Raw genomic sequence first — 17,017 nt, forward strand, 5'->3', positions numbered from 1 at the left:
CAAATGATCTTAGCAACTTTATAGGGAGATATTTGTAAATATACATCGAAGAAGTTTACTTTAAACTCCCATTGATATCTCTCATTTTTATATTTCTTCCACATTTCGAGAAAGCAGCTGAAGTGCCAAATTATGGTGATATCATTCCAGGATTTGCTTGGAGCTGATTTTCCACACACTCAAGCAAAGTCAACAGCCTGTCAGCTAATGATTTTATTTAAGCACTTGCTACTGTGTAGTGAAATCTATTGCATTCTAGAAGAGAAATTATAGGGAAATTCATTAATTTAAATTTTGTAAACAGTAAGTGGGCAATAAATGCTGGCCAACTAGTGAGAACAGCATCCTGTAAATGAACAAAAAAAGTAATTTGAAGAAAATAATTCCACAGAGTTAACAACGTTATAAACCAGGAGAATGAGGCAAAATAGACTTTGGCCCGAATTTTCGTTGAGAGGGGAGGGTTCCACGCCTTAGCCAAAATTGCTGCCGGAGCACTGATTCTAGAAGTCCCACTCCCAAACTCAGCACCCACCATTTTTGCTGGGGTGGAATGGGGAGGGACATATTTCACATGTTGCATTTAAGGAGGCTGGGGCATATTTAAAAGGGCAGCTGCCTTCGCGCAGAAGCAATTTTCATCATTGAAGTTTCTGAAACACAACTCGTGTGATTTAAGAAACCTGCTGGAGTTCGTTGGAGAGCTCAGGAACCCTTTTGGATAGGTCAGGTATATCTTTGTGGTAGTTAAGCAGAGATATGAATGTGCATAAAAAGTGGATAAGGTCTGTGGAACTGTCAAACTGACATGACATTTAAACCCCTGCTCTTTAAACTTTGAGACAAAGAACAGCACGCAGATGAAAAAAAAGACAGTGCTTGAAAATTCAATAGATGTTCATTGATATAAGCTTGAGCGTTAACATAATAGGATTAGTGGAGCTTGACTGCTTCCACAACCTATCATTGTTACAGTGGGGGACTTGAAAGTTCACAGTTTGATAACTCCCAAGTGGTTGTAAAGGGATTAGCTATATTTGATTAAGGGCTATGATCACAAATGTTTGTTTTTATAAGGGATTAAGTACTTCAAAGGACTTACATGCATTGAATGGGTTTTTATCAGAGTGTTTTTTAAAAATATAGTGAAGTCTGCAATAGATACTTAGAGCTTTATTTTGTTTGTCTCAATCAATGTGGTTGACTCTTAAATGCCCCCTTTTCTTTCAAGGGACGTGGGCCTCGTTGGCTAGGCCAGCATTTTATTGCCCAGACCTAACTGCCCTTAAGAAGATGGTGGTGAGCTGCCTTCTTGAACTGCTGCAATCCATGCAGTGTAGAGGCACCCATAGTGCTGTTAGGGAGGGAAATGGCCCAGCAAGCTACTCAGTTGTATCAAACTACTACCAAGTCTAAAAGGAATGAAACTGGACAGACCACCCAGCATTGACCTATGCACTGGAAATGGCATAGGTACACACAGTCCTGTTGACCCTGCAAAGTCCTCCTTACTAACATCTGGGGCTAGTGCCAAAATTGGGAGAGCTGTCCCACAGACTAGTCAAGCAACAGCCTGACATAGTCATACAGAATTATACCTTATAGACAATGTCCCAGCCACCACCATTACCAACCCAAGGTATGTCCTATCGCACCGGTGGGACAGATCCACCACAGGTGGTGGCACAGTCGTATACAGTCAGGAGTCCTGCCACATCCAGTCATGAATGGTGGTGGACAATAAACAACTAACTGGAGGAGGAGGCTCCACAAATGGCCCCATTCACAATGATGGGGGAGCCCAGCACATCAGTGCAAAGGATAAGGCTGAAGCATTCGCAACAATCTTCAGCTAGAAGTGCCGAGTGGATTATACATTTTGGTCTTCTCCAAAGGTCCCTAGCACCACAGATGCCAGTCGTCAGCCAATTCGATTCACTCCATGTGATATCAAAAAATGGCTGAAGGTACTGGATACTGCAAAGGCTATGGGCCCTGACAACATTCCAGCAACAGCACTGAAGACTTGTGCTCCAGAACTAGCCACTCCCCTAGCCAAGCTGTTCCAGTACAGCTACAACACTGGCATTTATCCAGCAATGTGGAAAATTGCCCAGATATGTCCTGTCCACAAAAAGCAAGACAAATCCAATCTGGCCATTTACCACCCCAACAGTCTACTCTCCATCATCGGCAAAGTAATGGAAAGTGTCAAGCGGCACTTACACAGCAATATCCCACTTACTGCGCTCAGTTTGATTTCCACAGGGCTGCTCAGCTCCTGACCTCATTATAGCCTTGGTCCAAAAATGGCCAAAAGAGCTGAACTCACGAGGTGAGGTGAGAGTGACTGCCCTTGACGTTAAGGCAGCATTTGATTGAGCATAGCATCAAGAAGCCCTTGCAGAACTGGAGTCAGTGGGAATCAGGGGGAAAATCTCCACTGGTTGGAGTCATACCTAGCATAAAGGAAGATGTTTGTGGTTGTTGGAGGTCAGTCATCTCAGTTCCAGGACATCACAGCACGCGTTCCTCAGGGTAGTGTCCTAGGACCAACTATCTTCAGCTGCTTCATCAATGTCCTTCACTCCATTGTAAGGTCAGAAGTGGGGAGGTTTACTAATGATTACAAAAGGTTCAGCACTATTCGTGACTCCTCAGATACTGAAGTAGTCCATGTCCAAATGCAGCAAGACCTGAACAATATCCAGTCTTGGGATGACAAGTGCTAAGTAACGTTCATGCTACACAAGTGCCAGGCAATGACCATCTCCAACAAGGGAGAATCTAACCATCTCACCTTGACATTCAATGGCATTAACATCACTGAATACCCCACTATCAACATCCTGGGGGTTACCATTGACCAGAAACTGAACTGAACTAGCCTTTTAAATACTATGGTTACAAGACCAGGTCAGAGGCTAGGAATCCTTTGGCAAGTAACTCACCTCCTGAATCGCCAAAGCCTGTCCACCATCTACTAGGCATAAGTCAGGAGTGTGATAGAATACCCTCTACTTGCAGCTCCCACAACGTTCAAGAAGCTTGACACTGTCCAGGACAAAGCAGCCTGCTTGATTGGCACCACATGCAAAAATCATTCACTCCCTTCACCACCGATGCACAGTAGCAGCAGAGTATACCACCTACACAATGCGCTGCAGGAATTCACCAAGGCTCCTTCGACAGCACCTCCCAAACCCATGACCACTACCAGCTAGAAGGATAAGGGAAGCAGATGCATGGGAACCGCAGCACCTGGAAGTTCCTCTCCAAGTTACTTCATCCAATCTATTTGAAGATTAAAATCTCCAATAATTATTGCAGTATCTTGAGTCAGGACAAAATGTACTCCATGGTTTGGTCAGGGTTTCCGAAGTTGCAGTCAGTTGAGTTTTTGAAATGCCATTTGTACATCAGGTGACCACATCAACCATGTCCAGTCCATATTCTACCGAGGGTTGCCCATATGCTCCTGAGATGTTGGGTTGGAGACACCGGCCTGGATTTTCATCCTCAAAGCGGGTGGTGGGAGTTGGGAAATTCCTGGCTTGGCTTGGCCATCTCAGGAGCAAGTATCCATAAAGGCCGGATCTTCATTGCCAGAATAAAGGCAAAATACAGTGGATGCTGGAAATCTGAAACAAAAAGTGCTGGAAAAACTCAGCAGGTCTGACAGCCTCTGTGGAGAGAAAGACAGAGTTAACTTTTTGAGTCCGTATGGCTCTTCTTCAGAGCCCCTTATTCTTCATTGCCAGGGTTGGGTGCAGCCTGGATTCTGGCCAGCCGACTAGCAAAAAAATTTGGAGGCAGCCACAGGGCTGCTGGGTGTGGAGGCGGGCTGTTTAAATGGCTTGCCTTGGTGCCCTAGGAGTTTGTCCCAGCCAAAATAAAAACAAAAAGGTCCTCCAGCCCTCACACCTCACACCCATTCACTCCAAACACTCTCCATGCCCCATCCATGCTACCTCATGGTCCCTCATGCAAGTCTCTGCTCCTCCACCCACACCTCATGGCCTCTCATGCTCCCTATGCTAATCTATGGCACTTCCATGCCCATTGATCCACTATCTGTCTAGAACCAATGAACCCTATAGTGTATAGTAGAATGTTTAAAGAAAAAGCTCCAAAAAAAAGTAATTCATTATAAAAATTTCTCCTATGTTGAAAAGAAAGTCATTTCACTACAAGCTAGTAAAAGTGTCAATCATCCAGATCCTTTAACGTGTCAATAAAAAAAACCCACAAGCCCTTGAAACCACCTAACTCATGTAACAGACATTGTGAAATGGACAGCAGAGATCAGAGAGCCTGCGTTGTCAAACAATATTTTCTCTGGGGCACAGCTATTTCACCAAGCTTAATAGATGCCTGGGCTCTCAGCCAAGCCTCATTCTGTATGCTCGGCTGGGAGCCAAGACACCCACTAGAGCATTAAAACATCTTCCAGGTGGCTGGAAGGGCAGAGCTTGCATAGAGGGCATGAGGAGGATCTTTTGAACTTACCTGTTCAAAAGTCCCCTCATGTACCTTCGGGTTCATGACTTCTCTGAGGGGCCGTGAACCATGACTCTTTAAAAACCTGGCCTGACTCCATGAAAATTGCAGAGTATGACATGCCTATCTTGGGAGTGCTGGATGTGGGCTTTTGACAGAAACCAGACTGCATCAATTAAAGGTACTTCTGACTTGGAAATATATCACTGTTCCTTCACTGTCACTGGGTTAAAATCCTGGAACTCCCTCCCTAACAGCACTGTGGGTGTACCTACACCACTTGGACTGCAGTGGTTCAAGAAGGCAGATCACAATCACTTTCTCAAGGGCAACTAGGGATGGGCAATAAATGCTGGCCTAGCCAGCGACACCCATGTCCCATGAACGAACAATAAAAATAAAATCTCAGCATGGCTCCTGAGGTCTGCCATTGGTGGATACTGGGTGAGTTGGCATGAAGGGTGTATGGGAAAATGGTGGTGGGTTAGGGGCATGAGTTGGCATTAAGTTGGCATGGGGCTATAATGGGCTAGGGGGATGAGTGGGGGTTCATGGGTTGGCCTGAGTTGATACTAAGTTGGCATGGAGGGTATGAAGGGCCATGAGGGTGGGTGGATGTCATGAGTTCACATGAATGGAGAATGTGCAGGAGTGAGGAGGTCTGTGAGGTGAGAGCTAGAGGGCATTACTGTTTTTATTATAACTGGGACAAAGTCCCAGAGCACAGAGACAGGCCTTTTAAACAGCCTGTCTCTGAACCCAGCAAGCCCTGTGGCTGCCTCCGCACTGTTTGCAGAGCTGATGGGCCCGATGCCAGTCAGCTTCTTCCCGACCTCGGAATGAAAATTGAAACATTCAGGGAAGTTTCTCCCAAGTTGGCTAGGGGAGCTGGAAATTTTCCGGAATCTGTGCACCCAATCAGGAGCAAAAATTCAGCCCTCGATTAGTTTAGCATTGTATTCCAATAGCTCTATCCCTCTATTTCTCTATCTAGTGCATTGTTGCAAGAATGTTTAATTTTGTGATTCATATGTTTTAGGAGTATAACTTTTAGTTTGGGGATTGAAGTTTTTAACTGTAAGGTGATGGAAGCACCTGCTTTGGAAGGCTGGTAAACAGACATGGCTAATGAGTATGCACACAGGAATGTTTGTGGCATTGGCAGGAGAGCCAGAGACCCTGCTTTCAATTCTAAGGACCATGGAAGAATCTGACTCCAACTTGGCATAGAGCTTTATGCAGAATTTGGAACCCATCCTTTCCATTGTGGAAGTGGTGGCCACTCCTATGATAGCACATCGACCCAGCCATCATGCAGTGTGCTTCCATTGCAGCACAAGCAGAAGCCACACAACATACGGGTACTGCTACTGAAGTAATGAAATCTCTTGTTGCCATGTCAGCCCGGTTTGCTATGCAGGTTCAGATTGTTGACATCACAGCTGGAGATACCAGTGCTCAAAGAGGCTTCCAGCAGATCGCTAGGATTGCTGTGGTGAAAGGCAATGGTTCTATGGAGAAAGCACCTGCTGTTCTCTCTCAGGACAACAGCATTCGTTCTCCTACCACTGTCACTCCACCAGTGCTCTTTTTGTTGCCTGTCAGCCAGCTGGCCCATACTGCTGCTGCCCATGCCAAGATTGTGCAAACAAAGTCAGGCCCTGAAGGCCCAGAGCTGCTCCAAAGCATCTGCAGTCTCCCCCACTGAAAGCTAGCAGTCTTCCACTTGTCATGCTGCAGCAACTGGGGTGGCACTATGTAGGAACACTGAGACAGGCAAAGGCACACGGAAGACAGACATTATGGCTGATAAATTGAGTATTGTAAGGAGTACTGGATTGTGTTGTTGAATAAAGTTGGTATGGAATGATTGCCTTGTGGTGGTTTTTATTTAGGATTGTGGCCAAGAGATCCATCAGTGAGGGATGGTAAGATGTGGAACTGTTAAACAATTGGGACATTAAGTTTTATTCTGGGATTTTGGGGTCGTCTGATTTACTTATGGATAGCCGGTGCAGAATATGGATGTGCCAGCTTCCCCCTCCTTTCCGCCTCCTCCTCTTCTTTCTCCTTCTCCTGAGCTGCTTCTCCAACCTGCAGAGCCAAGGGCTGCACCATTAACTGTTCAAGAATCTACGTATGTTCAGTTAAGGGACGCCCACTATCCTGGCAAAGCCAAGTTTGCGCTCCTTTCCTCTGTTAGAGAGAAGACAATGAAATTTCCTTTCCCACCTTACAGAACCTCCTGTGACCTCCTGGATGTAGTGGTGGATGGCAAATTTTGAGATGTTTGCTATCTTGTTTGTTCCAGTCTGGAAATTGGGGCCATGGTCACCTTGTGGGCCACTGATAGCGCTGTCTTTGTTCTGCTCTGAGGCTGTAGGTCTGGTTCCAAGGAAATGTTCTGTAAACACCTCCTTGATGAATTGCAGTTGCCAAACTCACTGCTCCTGGCTTAGGTACAGGGAGTAGATACAGGGAGTAGAAAGGTTCTACCTGGAGGACTCCAGGTGGGTAAGGTCTTCTCCTGAGATCCCTTTCCCCCTCCTCCTCCTCTACCCCTGCAAGCAGGCCTGGCTGCCTTTGGTTTATCTCCCTCTAATGCTGCAGCCCAAGGGGAATTACAGCTATTGCACTCATGGCTGGAAGCAGATGGTGTACTGTGAGGCCTTGAAGTAGCAACTAATGCCTTTCCAACATCCAGCATCACTCTGTGCAGAATTTACCAACTTTTATAAAACTTCTCCAAACACCCAGTCCTTCCTCAAACCCAGCAAGATTAAATAGGGAATAATAGGGAAACAACCAAACTACAAGTTGGATGATGATGCCTTTAACTAGTACTGGTGGGGCGTTCCTTATGGTGCTGACTGATGTCACAATCTGTCAACTATGCGTACTCGCAGCAATTAATGTCCACACTATCGTCCTCAACAAGATTGTGTCTGGTATGTGGGCGGGAGCGGGATCACCATCTTTTTTCACCTAAAGTAGCCTTTCTAGCACCAAAACTACCAGCCAAATTTTGTGGCTAACTTTTGTCTCTGTTACATTACACTAAAATAATTCTACACAATTCATTAAAATAACATTGTGGCAAAATATTCAAAACACTTCCTCTATCACAGTTCTGCACCCCCCTCCCCGTCCCATTATATACTCTCAATACATAACTTATAATATAATGAATATACAGAAAGAAGGAATCAATTATCATAAATGTATCTATCAGAGCTCTAACCACTCCAACAAGTTTACCCACATTACGCAAAACACCTGTCATGAACACCCCTGACCACAGATGCATTCTCTTGCAACATTAAATAACCCTGTCTGTCCCACCTTTTACGGCACAAAAAGGGCCAGTCTCTATGGTCACTTTTTTTCCCCTCACATCATGAGTCTTCGCTAAAGTAAAATATTTAACTTTTCATTTATTCATTCACGGGATGTGAGCTTCACTGGCTGGGCCAGCATTTATTGCCCACCCCTAGTTGTCCTTCAGAAGGTGATGGTAAGCTGCTTCTTGAACCACTGCAGTCCTTGTGGCATACGTACACACAGAGTGCTGTTAGGGAGGGAATTCCAGGATTTTGACCCAGTGACGGTGAAGGAACAGTGATATATTTCCAAGTCAGGATGGTGAGGGACTTCCAGGACGGGGTATTCCCATCTCTCTACTGCTCTTGTCCTTCCAGATGGTAGTGGTCGTGGGTTTGGAAGGTGCTGTCTAAGGATCCTTGGTGGATCCCTGCAGTGCATCTTGTAGATGGTACACACTGCTGCTATTGTGTGTCGGTGATAGAGGGAGTGAATGTTTGTGGATGTGGTGCCAGTGAAGTGGGCTGCTTTGTCCTGGACGTTGTCAAGTTTCTTCAGTGTTGTGGGAGCTGCACTCATCTAGGCAAGTGGGGAGTATTCTATCACACTCCTGACTTGTGCCTTGTAGATGGTGGACAGGCTTTGGGGAGATAGGAGGTGAGTTATTCATCGCAGGATTCCTAGCCTCTGACCTGCTCTTGTAGCCACAGTATTTATATGGCTATTCCAGTTCAGTTTCTGGTCAATGGTAACCCTCAGGATGTTAATAGTGGGGGATTCAGTGATGGTAACGTCAAGGGACGATGGTTAGGTTCTCACTTGTTGGAGATGGTCATTGCCCGGCACTTGTGTGTTGTGAATGTTACATGCCACTTGGTCAGCCCAAGTCTGGATATTCTCAGGTCTTGCTGCATTTAGACATGGACTGCTTCCACATCTGAGGAGTTGTGAATGGTGCTGAGCATTATGCAATCATCAGCGAACATCTTTCTGACCTTATGATGGAAGGAAGGTCATTGATGAAGCACCTGAAGATAGTTGGGCTGAGGACACTATCCTGAGGAACTCCTGCAATGATGTCCTGGAGCTGAGATGATTGACCTCCAACAACCGCAACCATCTTCTTTTATGATAGGTATGACTCCAACCAGTGGAGATTTTCCTCCTGATTCCCATTGAATCCAGTTTTGCAAGGGCTTTTTGATGCCACACTTGGTCAAATGTGGCCTTGATGTCAAGGGCAGTCACTCTCATCTCATCTCGGGAGTTCAGTTCTTTTGTCCATGTTTGAACCAAGGCTGTAATGAAGTCAGAAGCTGAGTGGTCCTGGAGGAACTCAAACTGGACATCAGTGAGCAGGTTATTGCTAAGCAAGTGGCGCTTGAAAGCACTATTGATGACTCCTTCCATTTGTTTACTGATGATCGACAGTAGACTGATGGGGCAGTAATTGGCTGGGTTTTTGAGTACAGTACATACCTGGGCAGTTTTCCACATTGCCGGGTAGATGCCAGTGTTTTAGCAGTACTGGAACAGCTTGGCTAGGGGCGCGTCAAGTTCTGGAGCACAAGTCTTCAGCACAATTACCGGAATATTGTCAGGGCTCATAGCCTTTGTAGTATGCAGTGACTTCAGCTGTTTCTTGATATCACATGAAGTGAATTGAATTGGCTGAAGACTGGCACCTGTGATGCTGGGGACTTTTGGAGGAGGGCGAGATGGATCGTCCACTCGGCATTTCTGGCTGATGATTGTAGCAAATGCTTCAGCCTTAATCGATGTGCTGGGCTCCCCATCATTGAAGATGGGGATATTTGTGGAGCCTCCTCCTCCAGTGATTTGTTTAATTGTCCACTACCATTCACAATGCGATGTGGCAGGACTGCAGAGCTTCGATCTGATATGTTAGTTATGGGATCGCTTAACTCTGTCTATCACTTGCTACTTATGCTTTTTGGCACACAAGTAGTCCTGTGTTATAGCTTCACCGGGTTGACACCTCATTTTTAGGTATGCCTGGTGCTGCTCCTGGCATGCCCTCCTGCACTCTTCATTGAACCAGGGTTGAACCCCTGGTTTGGTGGTAATGGTAGAGTGGGTGATATGCCAGGCCATGAGGTTACAGATTACATTAGAGTACAATTCTGCTGCTGCTGATGGCCCACAGTCCCTCATGGATGCCCAGTCTTGAGTTGCTAGATCTGTTCGAAATCTATCGTGTTTAGCATGATGGTAGTGCTACACAACACGATGGAGGGTATCCTCAATGTGAATGTGGGACTTCATCTCCACAATGACTGTGCGGTGGTCTCTCCCACCAATACTGTCATGGACAGATGTATCTGTGGCAGGCAGGTTGGTGAGGATGAGGTCAAGTGTGTTTTTTCCTCTTGTTGGTTCCCTCACCACCTGCCGCAGACCCAGTCCAGCAGCTATGTCGCTTAGGACTCAGCCAACTCGGTCAGTAGTGGTGCTACTGAGCCAACCTTGGTGATGGACATTGAAGTTCCTCACCCAGAGTGCATTTTGCCCTTGCCACCCTCAGTGCTTCCTCCAAGTGGTGCTCAATATGGAGGAGCACTGGTTCATCAACTGAGGGAGGGTTGAACGTGGTCACCAGCAGGAGATTTCCTTACCCATGTTTGATCTGATGCCATGAGACTTCATGGGGTCCGGAGTCGATGTTGAGGACTCCCAGGGCAACTCCTTTCCGACTGTATACCACTGTGCCGCCATCAGTACTGGGTCTGTCCTGCCGGTGGGATAGGACATACCCAGTGATGGTAATGATTGTGTCTGGGACATTATCTGTAAGATATGATTCCAAGAGGACATTGCATCTATGTCAGGCTGTTGCTTACTAGTCTGTGAGACAGCTCTCCCAGCATCTCTAGCCCCGACATGTTAGGAAGGAGAATAGTTCCATTCCTTTTCTGAGACTTTAGCGGTTTGATACAACTGAGTGGCTTGCTAGGTCACCTCAGAGGAGAGGCAGCAGTTAAGTATCAACCACATTGCTGTGGTCAGGAATCGCATGTAGGCTAGACCAGGTAAGGGTGGCAGATTTCCTCCTCTAAAGGACATTAGTGAGCCAGATGGTTTTTTACAAAAATCAACAATGACTTCATGGTCATCATTAGGCTTTTAATTCCAGGTTTTTATTTAATTCAAATTCCACCATCTAACCTAGGTCCTCAGAGCATTAACCTGCATCTCCAGATTACTAGTCCAGTGACAATACCACTACACCATTACCTTCCCCTGATAGGTCGTGTGTATATTGAAGTTTCAACAATCCTATTTCATTTAATTATTTGTTACCTAGTATGGTTGAGGGGAAAAAAAATACAATAATCAGATCAGGTTGGCAACCAGGGCCAGAAGAAATATGAATTATATCAAATCCCATCATAACACAGCAGTAGAATGGAATGAAGGCCTAATGATCTAAACTAATATTACAATATGAGAGAGAAAAAGGAATAAGCTCACAGAAGGAGGAGAAAGCTTTGGAGGAAACAGGTGTAATAGGGGAAGCATAAACTTTGCTTCTCATTATAAAACGTTAATTGCTGACAAAGCTCAGTGGGGTGAAGCAAGAGCCTAATCCATGTTAAACCATGAATAATATTATGAGTGATCAACTAGTGACAAATAACATTTCTTGTTTGACTGGTGGCACTGCTTTCTGGAAACTAGATGTTGTTTCCAACTTCAACAGACAACATGGACCATTCAATTTAATGTAATCCTCACTGAGGAACTGTGTTCGTGAATATAAGCACTGGAATTGAATATTTATTGCGTAACATGATATGTTGGGATGAGAGGGGAGTGGAACTGAGAATTAGAAGATCATGGTTTCATGTAACTGTGCTTCTGTGATGGGCATAAATGCAGCATAACCTGTTTGATTGGCTCATTTTATTAGAGTGCCCAATATTTCTGTAATTTTTGCTGAGGCTGGTGCATTGTATTCAGTAATTTATAGATGGGCAGTTTTGAAAAGAAATACTTTGCCAAGGAGTGAACTAAAAGACTAATAGAAAGTCAAAAGTTCTCCAGCACAGCTAGTTTTTCTGGAGAGTTTGAATTTTTCATCAATAATATCAGATTTTTATGGCATGTATTTTTTTAAAGGTGAACTTTTTAAACAAATCCAAAATTCTTTAACACGTTCAATTTTGGTTAGTTTTGTATTTATTTTTGGCATGACATCATAAATTGACAACTTGCTAAAATCTCCGCCTGCTAATGGTGAGGTGCTGCGGTAAATAGCATACTTTCCTTTCTAGAAACTAGATTCAACTCCAGCCAAATTGCCGGGATTAAGATTTCTTTCTGCTGATCGTGAGTATCTTAAATAAAATGACCCACAATTTCCTTGGGTCTTTGCCAGATTTCTTCTTTAACTTTGGCAAAACCTTTCAGAAAACAAAAGCAGGGACCCAGTTGTATCGAGACTGGCAACTCTGAGATTTTACAGTCATTCTAAGAGGGAGTAAAGCCTTTGCTTTCCCCCTCCATTCACTATGGTGCATGTAATATGCAGCAAGTTCTCATTTTCCCAGCTCAGACTGGATCTAGTGTATTACTGGAGGCCAGTACACTATGACCTCGACATGGATACAAAATAGGCCTCACTGATGGATATGAGGGAAAGTCCAGACAAGCAAAGTCAGGGCTTAACTTATCTAAAAGGTATATTAGGTCTGCTTTTCAACAGATTAGTTTCCACATTATTAAAACCAGTTGCCTCATGCACTCTAGGAGTGGCACCATATCGAAATTAAGAGATTGCACTTCACACAATACCAAAGAGAAATATTTTGCTAAGAACACAAGAAATAGGAGCAGGAATAGACCAAATGGTCCATTGAGCCTACTCTGCCATTCAATACAATCATGGCTGATCTTGGGCTTCAACTCTATTTTCCTGCCCGTTCCCCATATCCCTTAATTCCCTAAGAGACCAAAAATCTGTCTATCCCAACCTTAAATTTATTCAACAAAGGAGCATCCACAACCCACTGGAGTATAGAATTCCAACGGTTCACAACCCTTTGAGTGAAGTAATTTCTCCTCATCTTAGTCCTAAAAGAAACACTTGGGACATTCACAATGAATTGTAACTAAGAATATGGTTGCAATTAAACTGCTGTGCATGCAGATATAGTGCCTAAGATGGTGATAGCAAGAATGGTTCTCCAGCTGATAGTATGTTTGTTGTGGAAAGCAGAAGTATGTAGAAAGGGCAGTTAATATCTTGGCCAGTTGTGGTGGTCAAGAAAAAGTCTCTTCAAGCTGATACCATTGTGTTTTTCAGATAGTGACAGGTTGTCCTCCATATTCTCTTTAGGCTGTCGTTGCTGATCCCATTTTTGTCCATAGGTGCCTTTGGTCTCTGGGAACTTCTTTGTGTTGCAAATTCTGTAGCAGACAGCACATCAATACATTCCTGGAGACTAAAAGCTAATTATATTGCAGATTAGGTCCATTTTATGTATCTGAAGTGAATCTTCAGAATTCCTGTTGTATGCTCTGCGATGACTCTGATATATGAATGAACCTCATTATGCTGCTCAGCTGGAAAAGCAGATAGATGTTATGTGTTATGGCTATAGATTACAGCTTTGCTATTGTCGGAGCCACTCAGAGACTGATCTCTAGGTGAAATAGTGATGGTTTTGTGGCATGTAGCTATCAGAAAATTGAGAATGTATTTGCATGATATGGTGCTGGTCACATTGAGAGAATGGAATCCTTTTTGTTGACATCATGATGGTGAATTGTCTGGCTCTGACAAACAGGGCATCTGCAACTTACAGTATGAATCAGTGCAGAACTGTCATCAAGATTCCAGTGACATCTTGGATTCACACTGCGCCACATAAGTTCAGGAGGTAAGGTCTTAGGTGCATTGAAATATATGGCATAACAGCCTCTGTAAAGCACTGTTCCTCAATCCAAAGGAATGAGGTGCATAGTGGGCTGTGTATGCTAGTGTGGGGGATACTGGCAGGTTCATGTCATGCAGTTCCTGTGCTGCCTGACCAGCTAACTGCTCCTTTGTTCTTTCTCTTTTCTAACAATAATAAAAAAAATCACAATTGGCTCAAAAATAAACTTTTAATGACTCTTTTCATAGTGCCTACTGGGTCCTTTAAATCCACTTCTATCTTTTCCTCACAGTCTGGCAAAACTGGATATTCATTTCAAGTGGGAATGATGTATTGTCAGTTTAACTGTGGTGGTAATGATAGAAAATATTTCCTGGACTATATCATTACTAATCAAGTTTTTGGTTATTAGGCTGAATTTTTTTTGTGTGGTTCATTATGAATTTTTTAACTGATAATCACTCCTATGAAGTGCCTTGGATGTTTTAATTTTTGTTAAAGGTGCTTGAGAATACAAGTGGTTGCCTCATTTAAATTCCCCCCCCCCACCCCCCTCCACCCCTGGCCCTGGCTCTTGTGTCCTCAATTTAAGGCTGGCACTTCAGTTATCTACTGGACATAATGACGGGCACAAAAATGGAATGGAATCCAACATATAGCATACTTGTGCCTGAGGCCAGCTGCCATCCACTGGAATATCTATCCCTCAGAAAATCTAGGCTGATCCTTATATTAACTTTATCTTCCCAAATCAATTTGAATGTAAAGACAATTAATGACCCAACCTGTATTTTAACCAACCTCTTTCCTTAGTAATGTTCTGGGGGTAAAATAAACTACTGAATGTTGGAACCAAAATATATAATTCAGGATACACAATGGAGCTTAATTTCTTAGAAATTATAATCAGGTACATCTGTTTAATTAGAACATGCAACATTTAATTGTGAATGTATTAAGACACCAGGTTCATATTGATGAGAAGTAACCTTTGACAACGCTGCTGCGTTAAATGATCAGGTGAGATAACTATTTTAAAAGGGAGTACAATGTTAAGGTATGTGCTTACCCGAACATAAATATCAGCTGTTTAATTCCTCCCCCATTTGAACTTATATTTGTAGGATCCCTCCAATCAATGCAATGTAACACCAATTTGGAGGAGTAGTTGGAATAGAGAGATGGTAGGTAGAGTGATGCTGTCAGTATAATTGGAGACTTATACTTGCAGTCAAGAATTACACGTAAGCAAATACTTGGCTGACTTGATATCCCCTCCTAAAAAAGCCAGCAATTAATCTGAAATAGGCCGATTCCATTGAACCCAACAATAATGAAGAATGCTCCCTCTCAACCATGATGCCAATGTACTGCATCATCTGAAATGATTTAAGACTGTACACTACAAATCACTATCCATAATGCAGTACTGAATTTATGGAAAAAAATGAAAATGGTCATTTTTGTATAAGGTGAAAAACTTCCAACTTCTAGTTCTCACTGCCACATTATATTGTCCTTTTAAAAGTTGCATAATTTTATTTTTTGTCAAGTAGAGCAGATCCTGAAGGACTGTGTTCCAAAGTGTTTACAAACATACATTGAAGAACCCTACAAATCAGACCAAGAATCTCTTTATCGTGGTCATTATCCATAATCCACAACAAACTCTTTTATTTGCTTCTGTTTTCCCACTTTAGGTTCCTGATTGATTCTATTTCTCACATCCTCATGTTCAGCTGAAAGATCAGAATAGTCAGCAGTGAATATTTCCACAGCCACTAGCAATCAATTCTGCTGTCATTTTCTGAAAATGGACATGCAATTCCACGTCATCCTTCACTCCACTTTTCAAAGCAGAGCATCTGTAGCTATGTGAGAGCCTATTGAGTGACTCGACTGATCTGACAAATCATGCCACTAATGCCTCTTATGTTGGCTTGAAATTTTATGACTTGAAGTCCAATAGCTACGAGGCTGCTAGAAACTATGCTTAACTCAACTTGTTACCCAATGTAATAAAATTCAAAGGGAAAAACACATTATGCTCCCAACCAACAGTGTTAATCAGTAGTGACTTGGAACTGTAGATTCCATCAGGCATCTAGGTGATTAACACAAACTCATTCATCAAAAATATAAGGTGAAGATTGATAGACAAACCATAAGATGTATGGTGTTTAGAAATCATTGATGTAACTAAAGATTTATTACAATCAGCCTTACTTTATGCAACAACGTGACCTGGACTTTGTGCTGTATATTTAACCTGTGTAAATGATGTAACTGGTTTCATCCCAAATGATTACATCAGTTACGCCACAAGCTTGGCCAAAATTCCACAGTCATGAGCAATCCAAAAGAAGGAAAAAATATTTTTTAAAGATTGTGGAGAAAGTGATACAAATCACTGGAATTTGGGAGGTAATTAAATCCAATGTCAGTGCTGGAAATTTCTGGGCTATAGCTTAAAGGTGACGTAAAAAGCAATGTTAGTCTGATGTTTTGATATTTTTGACCATGCCTGTACAGGAGATTCATGGTGCAATTTATGTTGGAAAAAAAAACTCCTATTAAGTTAATTGTAGCTCCAAGGGTTTAAATTCACAGAACAGCAAAGCTGGAAAATATATAGGTCAGGATTCAGCTTTAGACAATGAAACTGCAATTAAAGGTACCACAAACTTTCACAGCTATCAAGGTGGAGCTACTCCATTCATGTGAACCTGCCATGAGGTGTCTACTTGAGAATCCAGGGAGAGGAGATTTCTGAATGTATTGCACTGATTTAGACAAACAGTACTTTTTGGTTGACTGGTTTACTGGTGAATCTCAGAATGGGGAAAGAATTGAAAGCACTGCCCTCCCCTCATCACAACCCTACCCTTGTGACCTTTTCCTTACAGATACCCAACACTATCACCTGGTCAACAGTGGCATAGGAGCATGAAGTCCAAGAGGAGTAAAAGAGTGATAATGATAAACACAGTCACTCAATCTCACACTCGCAGCCACCAGCTCAGATTTTGGTGTTGCATGACTTTAGAAGTCAGTAAGAGATGGGATCTGCAGGAGGTGAGATGTTGGGCATAAGTTGGCTGCAGCCAGGGCTGGTGGAAAGGGTCATGCTGCTGTCAGACCCCCAAGGACAAGCTGTGCTGCAGAGTATTCAGATGAGGGTTTTGATGGGATGGTGTATAGAAAAAGGCTGATGGAGAATCACAGTGAAATGATTGGTGCATTGGCAGGCCTGTCAGAAAACCTGTTGCCAGGGTTAAGGAGCATGAACGTTTCCC

This window comes from Carcharodon carcharias, chromosome 16, assembly GCF_017639515.1.
Source record: "Carcharodon carcharias isolate sCarCar2 chromosome 16, sCarCar2.pri, whole genome shotgun sequence".
NCBI lineage: Eukaryota > Metazoa > Chordata > Chondrichthyes > Lamniformes > Lamnidae > Carcharodon > Carcharodon carcharias.